This window comes from Nomascus leucogenys, chromosome 21 (assembly GCF_006542625.1).
Source record: "Nomascus leucogenys isolate Asia chromosome 21, Asia_NLE_v1, whole genome shotgun sequence".
Taxonomy (NCBI): domain Eukaryota; kingdom Metazoa; phylum Chordata; class Mammalia; order Primates; family Hylobatidae; genus Nomascus; species Nomascus leucogenys.
This window is the reverse complement of record NC_044401.1, coordinates 79,525,601-79,539,388: the sequence shown is the minus strand read 5'-3', so window position 1 is coordinate 79,539,388 and position 13,788 is coordinate 79,525,601. Positions and strand designations below refer to the sequence as shown.

At 39.6% G+C, this 13,788-nt stretch overlaps 1 protein-coding gene across 6 annotated transcripts in view; it reads right to left on the bottom strand.

Moving 5' to 3' along the window:
- Nucleotides 1–13,788, bottom strand: part of FHIT (fragile histidine triad diadenosine triphosphatase) — a 1,530,527-nt gene that overhangs the window by 1,287,620 nt on the left and 229,119 nt on the right. For 5 of the 6 annotated variants that reach the window (XM_030801707.1, XM_030801706.1, XM_030801712.1 and 2 more), the window contains one exon: nt 11,573–11,625. The exons of the other annotated variant lie outside the window; for it this stretch is intronic. The gene's annotated coding sequence lies outside the window, so the exon portion shown is untranslated. The remainder of the gene's footprint in view (nt 1–11,572; nt 11,626–13,788) is intronic. 6 annotated transcript variants of the gene reach the window in all.

Genomic DNA, 13,788 nt, shown 5'->3' with positions numbered 1-13,788 from the left:
CTGCCATATACATTTTAATCATCACAGAAACTTCTATTGGACACATCACTGAACAAAGAGGACAAAGATCTTTGTACTCACAAAGTTTAGATTCTAGTGGTGGGAAAGCAGATACAATAAACATAAGTGACTCAGTTAAATGGTATATTGGATGGGCAGTTCAAGGCTAAGGACAAAAAGAAAAAAACAAAGCAGCCTTGGAGGGATCAGGAGGATGGAGAGACAGGAATTTTAAATATGGCAGGTCTGGTAGTTTCATTGAAAAGGTTACATTAAAGGAGAGGCAGGCTGTGAGCTACCCGGGTGGTGGGGGGCGAGAAGGGGGGCACTTTCAAAGGGTAAAGCCTGTGGAAAAGCCCTAGGGTAGGTCTGTTTGCATAACAGCAAGGGTCCCGTGTGGCTGGAGGAGAGTAACGGGAGAATGTGAGTAAAATGGTAGGAGAACAGAGGAGTATGGATCCTGGGTATGGAAAGGGCTTCCTTATCCATTGTTAAAGATTTGAGCACTTACATGAAATGAAATAAGGGGCCCTTGTAGTGTTTTGAGCAGACAAGTAACATGCTTCAACCTGATCTCAAAAGCTATTCTCGTTCAGCAAAAAACAGCTATAAGTAAAAATTATTATTATTTTTTAATTCAAGGTCATATTCAGATGTAGAAAGATACTATCTGCAGTGGCAAAATGACTGTTTACAAGTTTTGGTAACCACGAGAAGCTTGTTAATGATACACAAACAAGTTATTAAAATTTATCACTGTAAAATTCAGATACTTTTTCAAAGTCCTCCATGAATATGCAGAGTCACAAGGTCTTACAGGTTACCACCCAGAACCAGGAGCCATCTTTGCTATAAAGCTTTTCAGCAAATCCTGAGGAATGCAAAATCAGAGTTGCCCAATTGCCCAAAAGGTGGAGCTCTGCCTGAGCGTCTCAACCTGAAAATTTGTTGATTACTTTGTTACTAGTATATATAGGGAGAAAGAGATGAAAATCTGTTAAATAGTTTCAATTTTTTCTTTTTTACCCCACCTCATGTAAATTGAATTCATCTACACTAACATCCCAGTTAAATTTCAAAGCTTTGGGAATCAAGGTATGGATTTTTATTTATTTTTCAAAGTTCAGTTCCCAGAAACAATGACACATTTTACCCACAAGTGAGAATGTTGTTATCTTGTACGTAATCCAGCTACTGTTCTATGAACTATAGGTCACTGTAGCCTGTCTACAAAATGCCATCATCAGCCTCAAGGCCTGTGTTCACTAAGACAGCCACATGAAAGTTATACTAAACGGGCAACCCTAAAATGACTGAGTGCCATCGCCTGAGATTTATTCCCTGAGGACCACCACCAACAACCATGATCCAGCCAGAATTCTGGCAGGAAAATAAAGTAAGTTCACCTTCTGCAAGTTAAATCAAATGAACAATAAATCAAGGCATGTTGGGTCATTGGGAACTAACTGCTCAGGTGCTCATGGCAGGTGAGTGAATCAAGTGGCATCATTTTAAAGCATCTGGGCATAGCATTTTTGAGCTACAGAACATAAGAGGAGATTTTAGCAACCAAATTATTACCAACGTCAGTGATTGGAGTCCAGAACTGGAGCTGCTTTGATAGTTCATTCATGTATTCCTTCATTCATTCAACAAATATGTGTTGAGGAACTCCTATAGGTAAATAATATTCTGTCTGCTGAAAATACAGAATTTATATACAGTAAACTTGTCCACATGAAACTTAAAGTTTCAGTTTTAACCTCCTCATGGCTCCCTCTTGGAGCCAGGAACCTTCCAGAGCTAGGAGACCTCAAGAGGTCTTTTATGGATGGGAAGGATTCCGAGACTGTTTTAGAGTGATAAGGAACAAGGTGTACTACCAGAAGGTGAATCTTCACAGGGTAAGAGGTGTATGTAAGCAGTAAGTTTTATATTCTCTATCCTGAAGCCAGAGCACCTAAGAGCTTCTTTCATTTCCCTCATCCACCCTCAGAAGTCACCCCTAAGAACTGAAGCATTCTTCATCCCACCTCATTTCTGGCACAGCAAAACCAGAAGGAGCAGGGAAAACACATTCCCAGAGGCAAGACATATTAAGATACTGGAGGTAAGCAAAGTGGCTAATAGACCTAAACAATCAGCTTTGGGGAAGAGAAGATCCTCTCTGTTGCAAACAAAGCTAAAAGGAACAGTCTAGAACAGAGCTTACAAGCCAAAGACAGTATATTAGCCAGGCTTCTCCAGAGAAGCAGAACCAATGGGATAAATGTAGATATACAGAAAGAGATTTATTGTGAGGGATTGGCCCATGCCATTATGGAGGCTGAGAAGACCCACTATCTGCCATCTGCAAGCTGGAGGCCCAGGAAAGCGGGAGGTATAGTTCCAGTCCAAGCCCAGGGGCCTGTGAACCAGGAGAGTCAATAGTGTAAGTTCCTTTGGATCAAAGGCCCAAGATCCAGGAGCTCTGATATCTGAGGACAGAAGAAGATGGATATACCTGCTCAAACAGAGACAGTGAATTTGCCATTTCTGCACGTTTTGTTCTATTCACGTCCTCAAGAGATTGGGTGATGCTCAGTCACCTTGCTGAGGGTGACTTTTACTTAGTCTGCTGATTCACACGCTAATCTCTTCCAGAAACACCCTCGCAGACACACCCAGGAATAATGAGCATATCTCTTAGCCCAGTCAAGTTGACACAAAACCATCACTTGTGTCCTGCCACATATTTTTGTTAACAAAGCTTTACTGGAACACAGCCAGTTATTTGTTCACATATTGTCTATGGCTGCTTTTGATATAAATTCTACTATCCAATATAGTAGCCACTGGCCACATAAAGTGTGCCTTGTCCAAATTCAGACATGGTGTAAGTGTAAAATACACACCAGACCTCAAAGACTGAGTAAGAAAAAACACTGTAAAATACCTTATCAATAATTTTTTATATTGATTACAGGGTGAAAACTAATATTTTTAATATTTTTGGCTAAGTGAAATATATTATTAGAATTAATCTCATCTGTTTCTTTTTACTCCTTGTAATATGGCTACTAGAAAATGTAAAATTACATATGGCGCTTACATCTGTGGTTCACAGTATATTTCTATTGGACAGCCTGGCACAGAAGGAAAGACTCCAGTATGTATACAGACCCTGGAGACAAGTTGAATAGAAAAACTCTGTTCTTACTCTACCTTCCACTTTATGTCTGTTTTTAATACTCCAACCCCAGGTCTTTCTTTTAATAATTATCCCAAATTAACAAACACACAAATCTGAAATTCTTACAGGTCACTATTGCTGAAAATTCAACAGAAGAAAATATGTGTATATCAGAATTTCACACAAAGATGGGTCAGTGGCTGGGCTGCATAGTGGACATTTGCTGCCTACCAACATTCTTTCTACTATAGCAAGACTCTAAGCAAACTCCACAAGGGAGACACTCTGAACTTTCATGATCTACATAGATGTTCAACAAAGGTACCAAGTCATTTAATGAAGAAACAATAATCTCTTCAGCAAATTGTACTGGAACAACTGAATAACCACACATGCCAAGAATAAGGCTGGACCCCTTCCTCACACCATATATAAAAATTAACCCAAAATGGAGCAATGATCTAAATATAAGTGCTAAACTGTAAAACTCTTTGAAGAAAGCATAGGGGTAAAATCATTACCCTCACATTTGGCAATGAATTCTTATATATGACACCGAAAGCACAAGCAACAAAAGAAAAAATAGATAAGTGGTACCTCATCAAAATTAGAAACCTTGGTACATCAAAGACATTATCAAAAAAATGAAAAGACAATCTACAGAGTGAGATAACATATTTGTAAATCATATATTTGACAAGGGTCTAGTATCCAGAATATACAGTATAAGAAATTCTTACAACTCAATAACAATAAAAACTAAAAAAAACCCAACAAAAAAACCATGTAATGGGTAGAGGACTCAAACAGACATTTCTCTAGAAAAAATATGCAAATGGCCAACAAGCACCTGAAAAGATGCTCATCATTAGTCATTAGGGAAATGCAAATGAAAACCACCATGACATGCTACTTCACACCTAATAGGATGGCTATTATTTTCTTTACTGGAAAATAACAAATGCTGGTAAAGATATAGAGAAATGGGAGCTCTCCAACAATGCTGGTGGGAATATATAGTGACTTACCCACTGTGGAAAACAGTTTGGCAGTTTCTCAAAAATTTAGATATGGAATTACCATGTACCCCAGAAATCTCACTGGTAGGTATATATCCAAAAGGATTGAAAACAGGTTCTAAAACAGGTACCTGTGCATACATGTTCATAGCAGCACTATTCACAATAGCCAAAAGGTGGAAACAGCCCACTTGTCCATCAACACCCATCAATGAATCAAAGGATAAGCAAATTGTAATATATCCATACAATGCAATATTATTCAGCCCTAAGAAAGGAATAGACTTCTGATACATCCTATAACCTGGGTGAACCTTGAAAACATGCCAAGTGAAAGAAACAAGACACAAAGGATCATATATTGTATCATTCCGTTTACATAAAATATCCAGAATAGGTAAATCCACATAGAATACAGATTGGTGGCCGACAAGGGTTTGGGGTAATGAGGAGAAAGTGCATTGAAACGAGGAGTTTTATTTTAGAGGGATGGAAATGTTTTGGAACTGGATAGAGATGGTGGTTGCACAGCACTGTCAGTGAGTTAAATGCCACTGGATGCTCACTTTAAAATGGATTTTATGTTATACAACTCTTATATTAATAAATTTTTAAATCAGATATTTTTTGCATTTCACATGTCACAATTCTGATCTTTTAAATGTAAAATACATTTTACATTACTTAACTATTTCTAGTCCTCACCTCTCCTCCAAAAAAATTACATTACAATTGACACTAGATTTTGTTAAACTACCCAAAATTTACTTTGCATATATCCCTCTTGTGCACAAGTTAGTCAGAATTAGTTTCTGTTGCTTGCAATCACATAACTTTAATTGATATGGTACCTTAGTATGTCAGTCAGGAAACATGGGGTCTAATTCTAGTTCTGCATCTAATTAGCTGGTAATCTTGGGAGAAATTATTTAAATTAGCTTGGCTTTAGCTTTCTCTTATGTAAATTGTAAGGATTAGACTAAATTATTCCTGAGGGTTTAAAATTCCATAAATGACATAAAATAACATCTCCTTTTTAAATATTATCCAAGAAGAAGTAATTGTCAGATAATGATGGTGTGACATTTTTTCCAGTAAAAAGTAAATTTGGAAGGTAGGCCCTGCTTTTACTCTAGCTAGTCCCTCCACCTCACTCTTCTGGCTCCTCAATAATGTTTAGCACGCATATTCCAATAGATAACATCCCTCAAAGGTGTTCAGTTTCATTTCACTGATGCGAAAGGGCAAATCAAATGAAATGCTTAGAGACAATGCTCAAAATTTAAAGCTGTATCTAAGTTTCCCAACTCGATTAGGCCATTCTTACATTGCTATAAAGAACTACCTGAGACTGGGTAATTTATAAAGAGGTTTAATTGGCTCACAGTTCTGGATGCTGTACAAGCATGGCACTGGCATCTGCTCGGCTTCTGGGGAGGCCTCAGGGAGCTTTGACTCGTGGCAGAAGGCGAAATAGTAGCAGGCACTTCACATGGGGAAAGCAGGGGCAGAACAGGGTGTGGTAGGTTCCATACACCTTTGAACAACCAGATCTCCAAAACTCACTCACTATTGTGGGGATAGCACCAAGGGACTGATGCTAAGCTATTCATGGAGGGATCAGCCCCCCATGATCTAATCACCCCCCCACCAGGTCCCACCTCCAACACTGGGGATTACAATTCAACATGAGATTTGAGGAGATAAAACATCTAAACTATATCACTAACCAAGTGTTCAGATTGTAGTATAGAAACTATCCAAGGGCACTTCAAAAGTTCCTCTTATCATTCAAGGGGCTGAACAATAATTTGACCCAAAAGCTTGATATTCTGCTTTTACTAGACTAGGCTGGTATTGTAATGACCTTTCCTTTTGAAAAACAATAATGGTTTCTATCTGTTGTCTTGTAAAGATGAGTTTTATATTTTTAAGAATAATAAAGAAAAGATTAAAAAATGTTTTAAGCATTTCATCCAGAAGCTACAAAGCATTACACTGGGGAAGTTTGAGGAGTTTATTAGGTCAATCTAGGCTCTAATATACTCAGATTATTGATTTAAACCGGTAAGCACAATAAATCACACTGGTCATGGAGGTGGCACCAGCTGAAAGTGAGAACACAGATCAATTACCCGAGAGTTCTGGGCTTTCTCACTGACTTGCCATTAAAAAATTACCTTCTTGGTTTCACCTCAAAGATCAGTCTGCTTTGTTTTTTTTTGTTTTTTTGTTTTTTTTTTTGAGATGGAGTCTCGCTGTTTCGCCCAGGCCGGAGTGCAGTGGCACTATTTCCGCTCACTGTAAGCTCTGCCTCCCGAGTTCACGCCATTCTCCTGCCTCAGCCTCCCCAGTACTTGGGACTACAGGCGCCCGCCACCGCACCCGGCTACTTTTTTATATTTTTAGTAGAGATGGGGTTTCACCATGTTAGCCAGGATGGTCTTGATCTCCTGACCTCGTGATCTGCCCGCCTCGGCCTCCCAAAGTGCTCGGATTACAGGCGTGAGCCACCGTGCCCAGCCCAGTCTGCTTTTTTTATGCAAACTTCGACCACTTAGAGAAGGGCTACAAGATTGGAGTGGTTATGCTCGGCTCTGGTGTCAGAGTGCTTGGATTCTAGCCTAAAATCCACCCAGGGAGTGTCGCTTAACCTTGTTATCTCTCCGTTTCCTCAACTGTAAAGCAAGAAAAATAATAGTGTTTCCCAAAGCCTGGCACATATACCACTGTGAGTATACCAGATGATATTAGATGGTATATGAGTGGTTTTCTTTTTCTGTTAACAATTATGTGTTTAATTCCAAGCATATTAAAATATATATAATCAGCACATCAAATGCTATGGTTTGAATGTGTCAAAATCCATGTGTTGGAAACTTAATTCCCAATGCAACAGAGGAGGGTCCTTTAAGGGCCAATTGGGTCACGAGGGCTCTGGCCTCATGAATTAATTAATTATGTCATCAGAAAAGTGGGTTAGTTATCACCAGAATGGATTCCTGATAAAACGAATGAGTTAGGCCTTCTTCCCTCACTCACGCGTGAATGTCTTTTACCCTTCTGCCACTGGATGACTCATCAAGTAGGCCTTTGCCAAATACAGACCCTTGATCTTAGATGTCCCAGCCTCTAGGAGCATGAGACAAATACATTTCTATTCATTATAAGTTACCCAGTCTCAGGCATTCTATTATAGCAGCACAAAAGGGACTAAAACACCACACTAACTAAAATTATTGCATAGGACAAATCTAAGTCAAGGAAAAGAAAAAGTGCGCTCCAAATAGTCCTAGTCAGTCAGGGAAAGTTCTTTACAGAAAAAGTCTAGTTGACGAATGAAAAATAATTGACAGAATTAGAAATCATGATTTTTGCAATTATTTAATGACATAATTGATTTAAGTAACAATCATCAATTGAAGAAACAATTACATGAAAAATTAATACGGAATTTTAAAATGGAATAGTCAGGCTGTTACCTGCCAAAACCAATGATGAATTTCAGCTTCAATAAAACAGATTCTGAATAGTGGATGCTTCCTAATAAACGTAGTAAAGACACCCTCTGCAAAGCATTCTTGCCAAAAACATTTATGTTAAATCAAATTTAGAGACAGCGTCCCTTAAAAAAAAATAATAGTGGTGAAGGAACACATTAAATAAGAGCATATGAAACCAGAATGTGTGACTTCCTACAGAAAAAAAGATCCTGCTTCTATAACAAGTCTACAGTGGGAATAGAGGCAGGATTTCTCTAGGTTAAGAGACTTAAAGGACATATGTAATATAATGTTTGAATTTGTTTGAATATGAAAATAAGGAAAAACAGTAAATGACATTTTCAAGTCAGTTGGGGAAGTTTCAATGTGCAGCTGGATTAGATAATACCAAATAATTACTGTTTATATTGCCTGATATAATAATGGCATTGTGCTTAAGTACAAAAATGTCCATATTTGTTATAGCTGCATTCTGAAGTACATCAGAGTAAAGTGAAGTGATGTCTGCAATTTGCTTTAAAATACTTCAGAAGAGAAAAAGAAAGGAGGGGAGGGAAAAAGGCAATATGAAGAAAATGTAGTAAAAATCTTGATGATTACTGAATCTAGGTATACAACCTGCTTCATAATTTGCAGGACCCAGAGCAAAATAAAAATGCAGGGCCTCTTATAACTGCTTAAGAATTTCAAAACAGTGACAGAAGAACCAAATAACCACATTAAACCAAATGTGGGCCTTCATAAGCCATGGGCTCTGAACAACTCTCAGGCTGCATGCACATGAAGCCTGCTCTATGTGTTAGATAATATGGAAATTAATTGCACTATTCACTCTACTTGGTGCATATTTGGAAAACTTCCATAATAATTTAAAGGGGATCACTTAAAAAATATATATATATATAAAGTAAAGATTATATGGGGAAATAGCAAAAATCAGGAAGGCTACAACTGGCCACAACTTCCAAGACACTGATGTAATCATGAAAGACACTCAGTGTGGTGCCTGACACACAGCAAATGCTCGGGTTAGCTCCTACTACTGCTGCTACCAGCAGCACTACCATTTTTACAAAGACTACCCTTGTATCTAGTAAGAAACACGAACGTTTTATAGAAAGATTACTATAACAACATTTTACAGAAAGATTACTTTAGACATCGTGAAATCCTTACTGGGAGATCTACTTATATACAGAAAGTCTTACAATTCTTACCAATATTTCTGATTGTATTTTGCTCCCTTGTGCCCTATATTCTTTAAAACTTGTGAGGGATTTCCATCAATGACAGACTGGGTAAAGAAAATGTGGCACATGTACACCATGGAATACTATGCAGCCATAAAAAAGGATGAGTTCATGTCCTTTGCAGGGACATGGATGAAGCAGGAAACCATCATTCTCAGCAAACTAACACAAGAACAGAAAACCAAACACCACATGTTCTCACTCATAAGTGGGAGTTGCACAATGAGAACACATGGACACAGGGAGGGGAACATCACATACCGGGGCCTGTTGTGGGGTAGGAGTCTAGGGGAGGGATAGCATTAGGAGAAATACCTAATGTAGATGACGGGTTGATGGGTGTAGCACCCACCATGGCACGTGTATACCTATGTAACAAATCTGCACATTCTGCACACATATCCTGGAACTTAAAGTATAAAAAAAACAAAACGAACAAACAAACAAAAACTTGTAAGGGATATCAACTGTGGGCCACAGTAGCACTTAGAACAGAATATTATTACTAACTTGAAGATTCTTCTGAAAGCCAGGCTCCTCTTTGTAATTCAAGTGACATCACTTATGGTAGCGAAGAAAGAGCATCAGAATGAAATAAGTCCTTGTGGGTCTGAATCATGGTGAATAATACTGTGGTTTTTCTTGAATGAGAAAGGGCATTTGCAAACCTCAAAGAGGTTTAACGAAACCTTACTCTCCCCTTTAAATGTCCAAATTAGGCTTCTTTGGAATAAAACCTTCTCAAAAGAAAGCAAATGTAAAAGTTAGATTATTGTATATGACCTAAAACATTTGCTGAATCACAACAAACACATACCAGCATCTACTATAGCCTGTTACCTAAATCAAGTTTCACAGACCCAGAGAATTCCTCCGCCTTATTTTGTTTTTTAAACATTGGATTGAAAGTACTCTTGAGGATCAGCACAATCAGTGCAAACCTTATTTTGCACAAAGAGCAATTTAGGAAAAATGGGTAAGGTGATAGGCCACCAATTTATTTGTCTATCCAGAATGATAATGGTTTATTAAATCCCTTAAAGAAAGATGAATTTTTATAAGCTAGACTATCTAATTTGTTAAATAGCACATCAATCTGAATATGTCGCTGCTTTTTTAAAACACTCTAATGTTAATATTTTGGCATGTTTGAGTTGAGGCAACACAGAGTTTTCTAATCGTTAATCTTTAACTTGATGAAGGGATCTACACAGAATGAAGCAGGCTACACATGGCCCAAGGGTAGTGGAGATGCGTGTGGTATCTGTTGCTTCTATTAAACATTTGCACATGAAGCATGGGTATATGCTAGCAGAAGAACAGTTTCAGACATCCCATCCCTATTCAGTTATCCTTCAAATCATATGGCAACAACACAATAAGAGCCACTTATACCTTACTCCCCCTGATGGAAAACCTTTGCCTCTTCAGAGAGCCCATAACCAGCTGAGGGCCCAGGCCTGACTGGCAACCCCTCAGGGAGGGAGCATGTCCACAAATCAGCAATATAGCAGAGATGGGGCTTCCTATCCTTGGCAGCCATTTTCCCTGCCTCCCCTTCCTCCCCTAGGACATCCCCTCTCTGCCCTGGTATGCATCTTGGACACTGGATGTCTCAACTCAGTTTAGAACTTACTAAAACAAGGTTCAATAACCTCATATTAAAATTTTCAAGACTGGCTGGGCACGGTGGCTCACGCCTGTAATCCCAGCACTTTAGGAGGCTGAGGCAGGCGGATCACGAGGTCAACAGATCGACACCATCCTGGCCAACATGCTGAAACCCCACCTCTACTAAAAATACAAAAATTAGCTAGGTGTGGTGGCACGCCTCTAGTCCCGGCTACTCAGGAGGCTGAGGCAGGACAATCACTTGAACCTGGCAGGCAGAGGTTGCAGTGAGCTGAGATCGTGCCACTGCACTCCAGCCTGGCGACAGAGCCAGGCTCCATCTGAAAAAAAAAAAAAAAAATTTACAAGACTACCCAGCATCCACACCTCCTAAGAAATGGAGATCAAGTCTGTGTGAGTCATCATTCTTCTTGGGTCTCTTGATTTATCTATCAATTAGCAACACTATTTGACCTTCTACCTATGTGTGATCATGGATATTAATCAGCCCTTCTTTTTACTGATATAATTCCTGCTTTTTCAGAAATCTGACAAACTCACAATTGCTGATATCTACCCTTGCCTCCTTACAAATATAGAAATGCCCATCTATAATTTATAGACAGATATGATTCCACAATTTAAAAAATAAAGCAAAAAAAAAAAATCCGCTCAACTCAAGACTTATACATCACTGATTCCCTCAGTGCCCTTACTTGGAAAGCAGTAATTCTTTTGAGCTAATAAAATGCACGTTATGAACTAGAACAATACCTTAAAGATATAACAAAAGTAATTATGATAATAATGAAAAAAGTGAGAATTTCAAAATCTCTGTGTAGTTCTTGAATGTATAGTGCAGTATAATGTGAGAACTGAAGGCTGTTTACCAAAAATGCATATATTTCTCCTTCTAAACATTTATTATTTTTGAACAGACCCACTTGTGTGGCCAGGTGACTTTAGCCAATGGCATATGTGCCAATTCTGGTTAAGTATTTTAAGAAATGGTTCTACCTTCTTTCTCTTTCTCTCCCTTCCACTGTCTGGATGTAGATAGCACTACGGACCTAGGGAAAGTCAGAAACACAAGATGGGACACATATGAAATATCCCAGGAAGAAAACTCTTTTTGCAGAAGCACTGATACTGGACAGTTACATAAATGAGAAAAAACTTCCATTTAGTTTAAGCCATATTACATTTTGGAGTCTATAATGCTAAAGCAGCTAGTATCACCCTAGTTAATTAATCAAGTAAATTAAATGGTTAAAAGCATATAACCTACCTGGGACATCTTGTAGGGCAGTAAGATGGAAGTTAAAGGACAACAGGATTGAAACTTAAAATGTTCAAAGATGAAATCATAAGCAATATGGAACATCGGAGGTAAGTTGGGGTATAAAAGAAACAAAATTGGCCATGAGTTGATTATTTTTAAAACAGAATATGAGTTTATGAGAATTGATCACACTATTCTCTCTAGTTCTGTATATATTTGACATTTTACACAATAAAAATTTAAACAGGCAGGGTGCAGTAGCTCACACCTGTAATCCCAGCATTTTGGGAAGCCGAGGTGGGTGGATCACTTGAGGTCAGGAGTTCGAGACCAGCCTGGCCAACATGGTGAAACGCTGTCTCTACTAAAAATACAAAAAATTAGCCAGGTGTGGTGGGGGGTACCTGTAATGCCAGTTACTTGGGAGGCTGAGGCAGGAGAATTGCTTGAACCCAGGAGGCAGAGGTTGCAGTGAGCCAAGATGGTGCCACTGCACTCCAGCCTGGGTGACAAAGCGAGCCTCTGACTCAAAAAAAAAAAAAAAAATTAAACACTTTTTTTAAAAAGTAAGGATACCTGGAGTTCCCACTGGCCTAGGAACAGAAAATCTGAGCATCAAAAAGGTTAAGAACAGAAATAAATTAAAACATACAAAATATATTTTTAGAATAAACAGGGAGAGGTTCCAAGATGGCCGAATAGGAACAACTCCAGTCTATAGCTCCCAGCTTGAGCGACGCAGAAGACAGGTGATTTCTGCATTTCCAACTGAGGTACGGGGTTCATCTCACTGGGGCTTGTTGGATGGTGGGTGCACCCCTTGGAGTGTTAGCCAAAGCAGGGCAGGCATTGCCTCACCCGGGCAGTGCAAGGGGTCAGGGAATTCCCTTTCCTAGCCAAGGGAAGCCATGACAAATTGTACCTGGAAAATCAGAACACTCCCACCCTAATACTGCGCTTTTCCAATGGTCTTAGCAAACAGCACACCAGGAGATTATATCCCATGCCTAGCTCAGAGGGTCCCACGCCCATGGAGCCTTGCTGTCTGTTAGCACAGCCTTCTGAGATCGAACTGCAGAGGGGCAGTGAGGCTGGGGAAGGGGCGTCCACCATTGCTGAGGCTTAAGTAGGAAAACAAAGCCGCCCAGAAGCTCAAACTGGGTGGAGCCCACCACAGCTCAAGGAGGCCTGCCTGCCTCTGTAGACTCCACCTCTCGAGGCAGGGCATAGCTGAACCAAAGGCAGCAGAAACTTCTGCAGACGTAAACGTCCCTGTCTGACAGCTTTGAAGAGAGCAGTGGTTCACCCAGCATGGAGTTGAGATCTGAGAATGGATAGACTGCCTCTTCAAGTGGGTCCCTGAACCCTGAGTAGCCTAACTGAGAGACACCTCCCAGTAAGGGCCGACTGACACCTCATATAGTGCAGTGCCCCACTAAGACAAACCTTCCAGAGGAAAGATTAGGCAACAACATTTGCCATTCTGCAATATTTGCTGTTCTGCAGCATCCACAGGTGATACCCAGGCAAACACGGTATGGAGTGGACCTCCAGCAAACTCCAACAGACCAGCAGCTGAGGATCCTAACTGTTAGAAGGAAAACTAACAAACAGAAAGGACATCCACACCAAAACCCCATCTGTACATCACCATCATCAAAGACCAAAGGTAGATAAAACCACAAAGATGGGGAGAAACCAGAGTAGAAAAGCTGAAAATTCTAAAAATCAGAGCGCCTCTTCTCCTCCAAAGGAACGCAGCTCCTCGCCAGCAAGGGAACAAAGCTGGAGGGAGAATGAATTTGACGAGTTGAGAGAAGAAGGCTTCAGGCGATCATTAATAACAAACCTCCAAGCTAAAGGAGGATGTTCGAACTCATCGCAAAGAAGCTAAAAACCTTGAAAAAAGATTAGAAGAATGGCTAACTAGAATAACCAGTGTAGAGAAGTC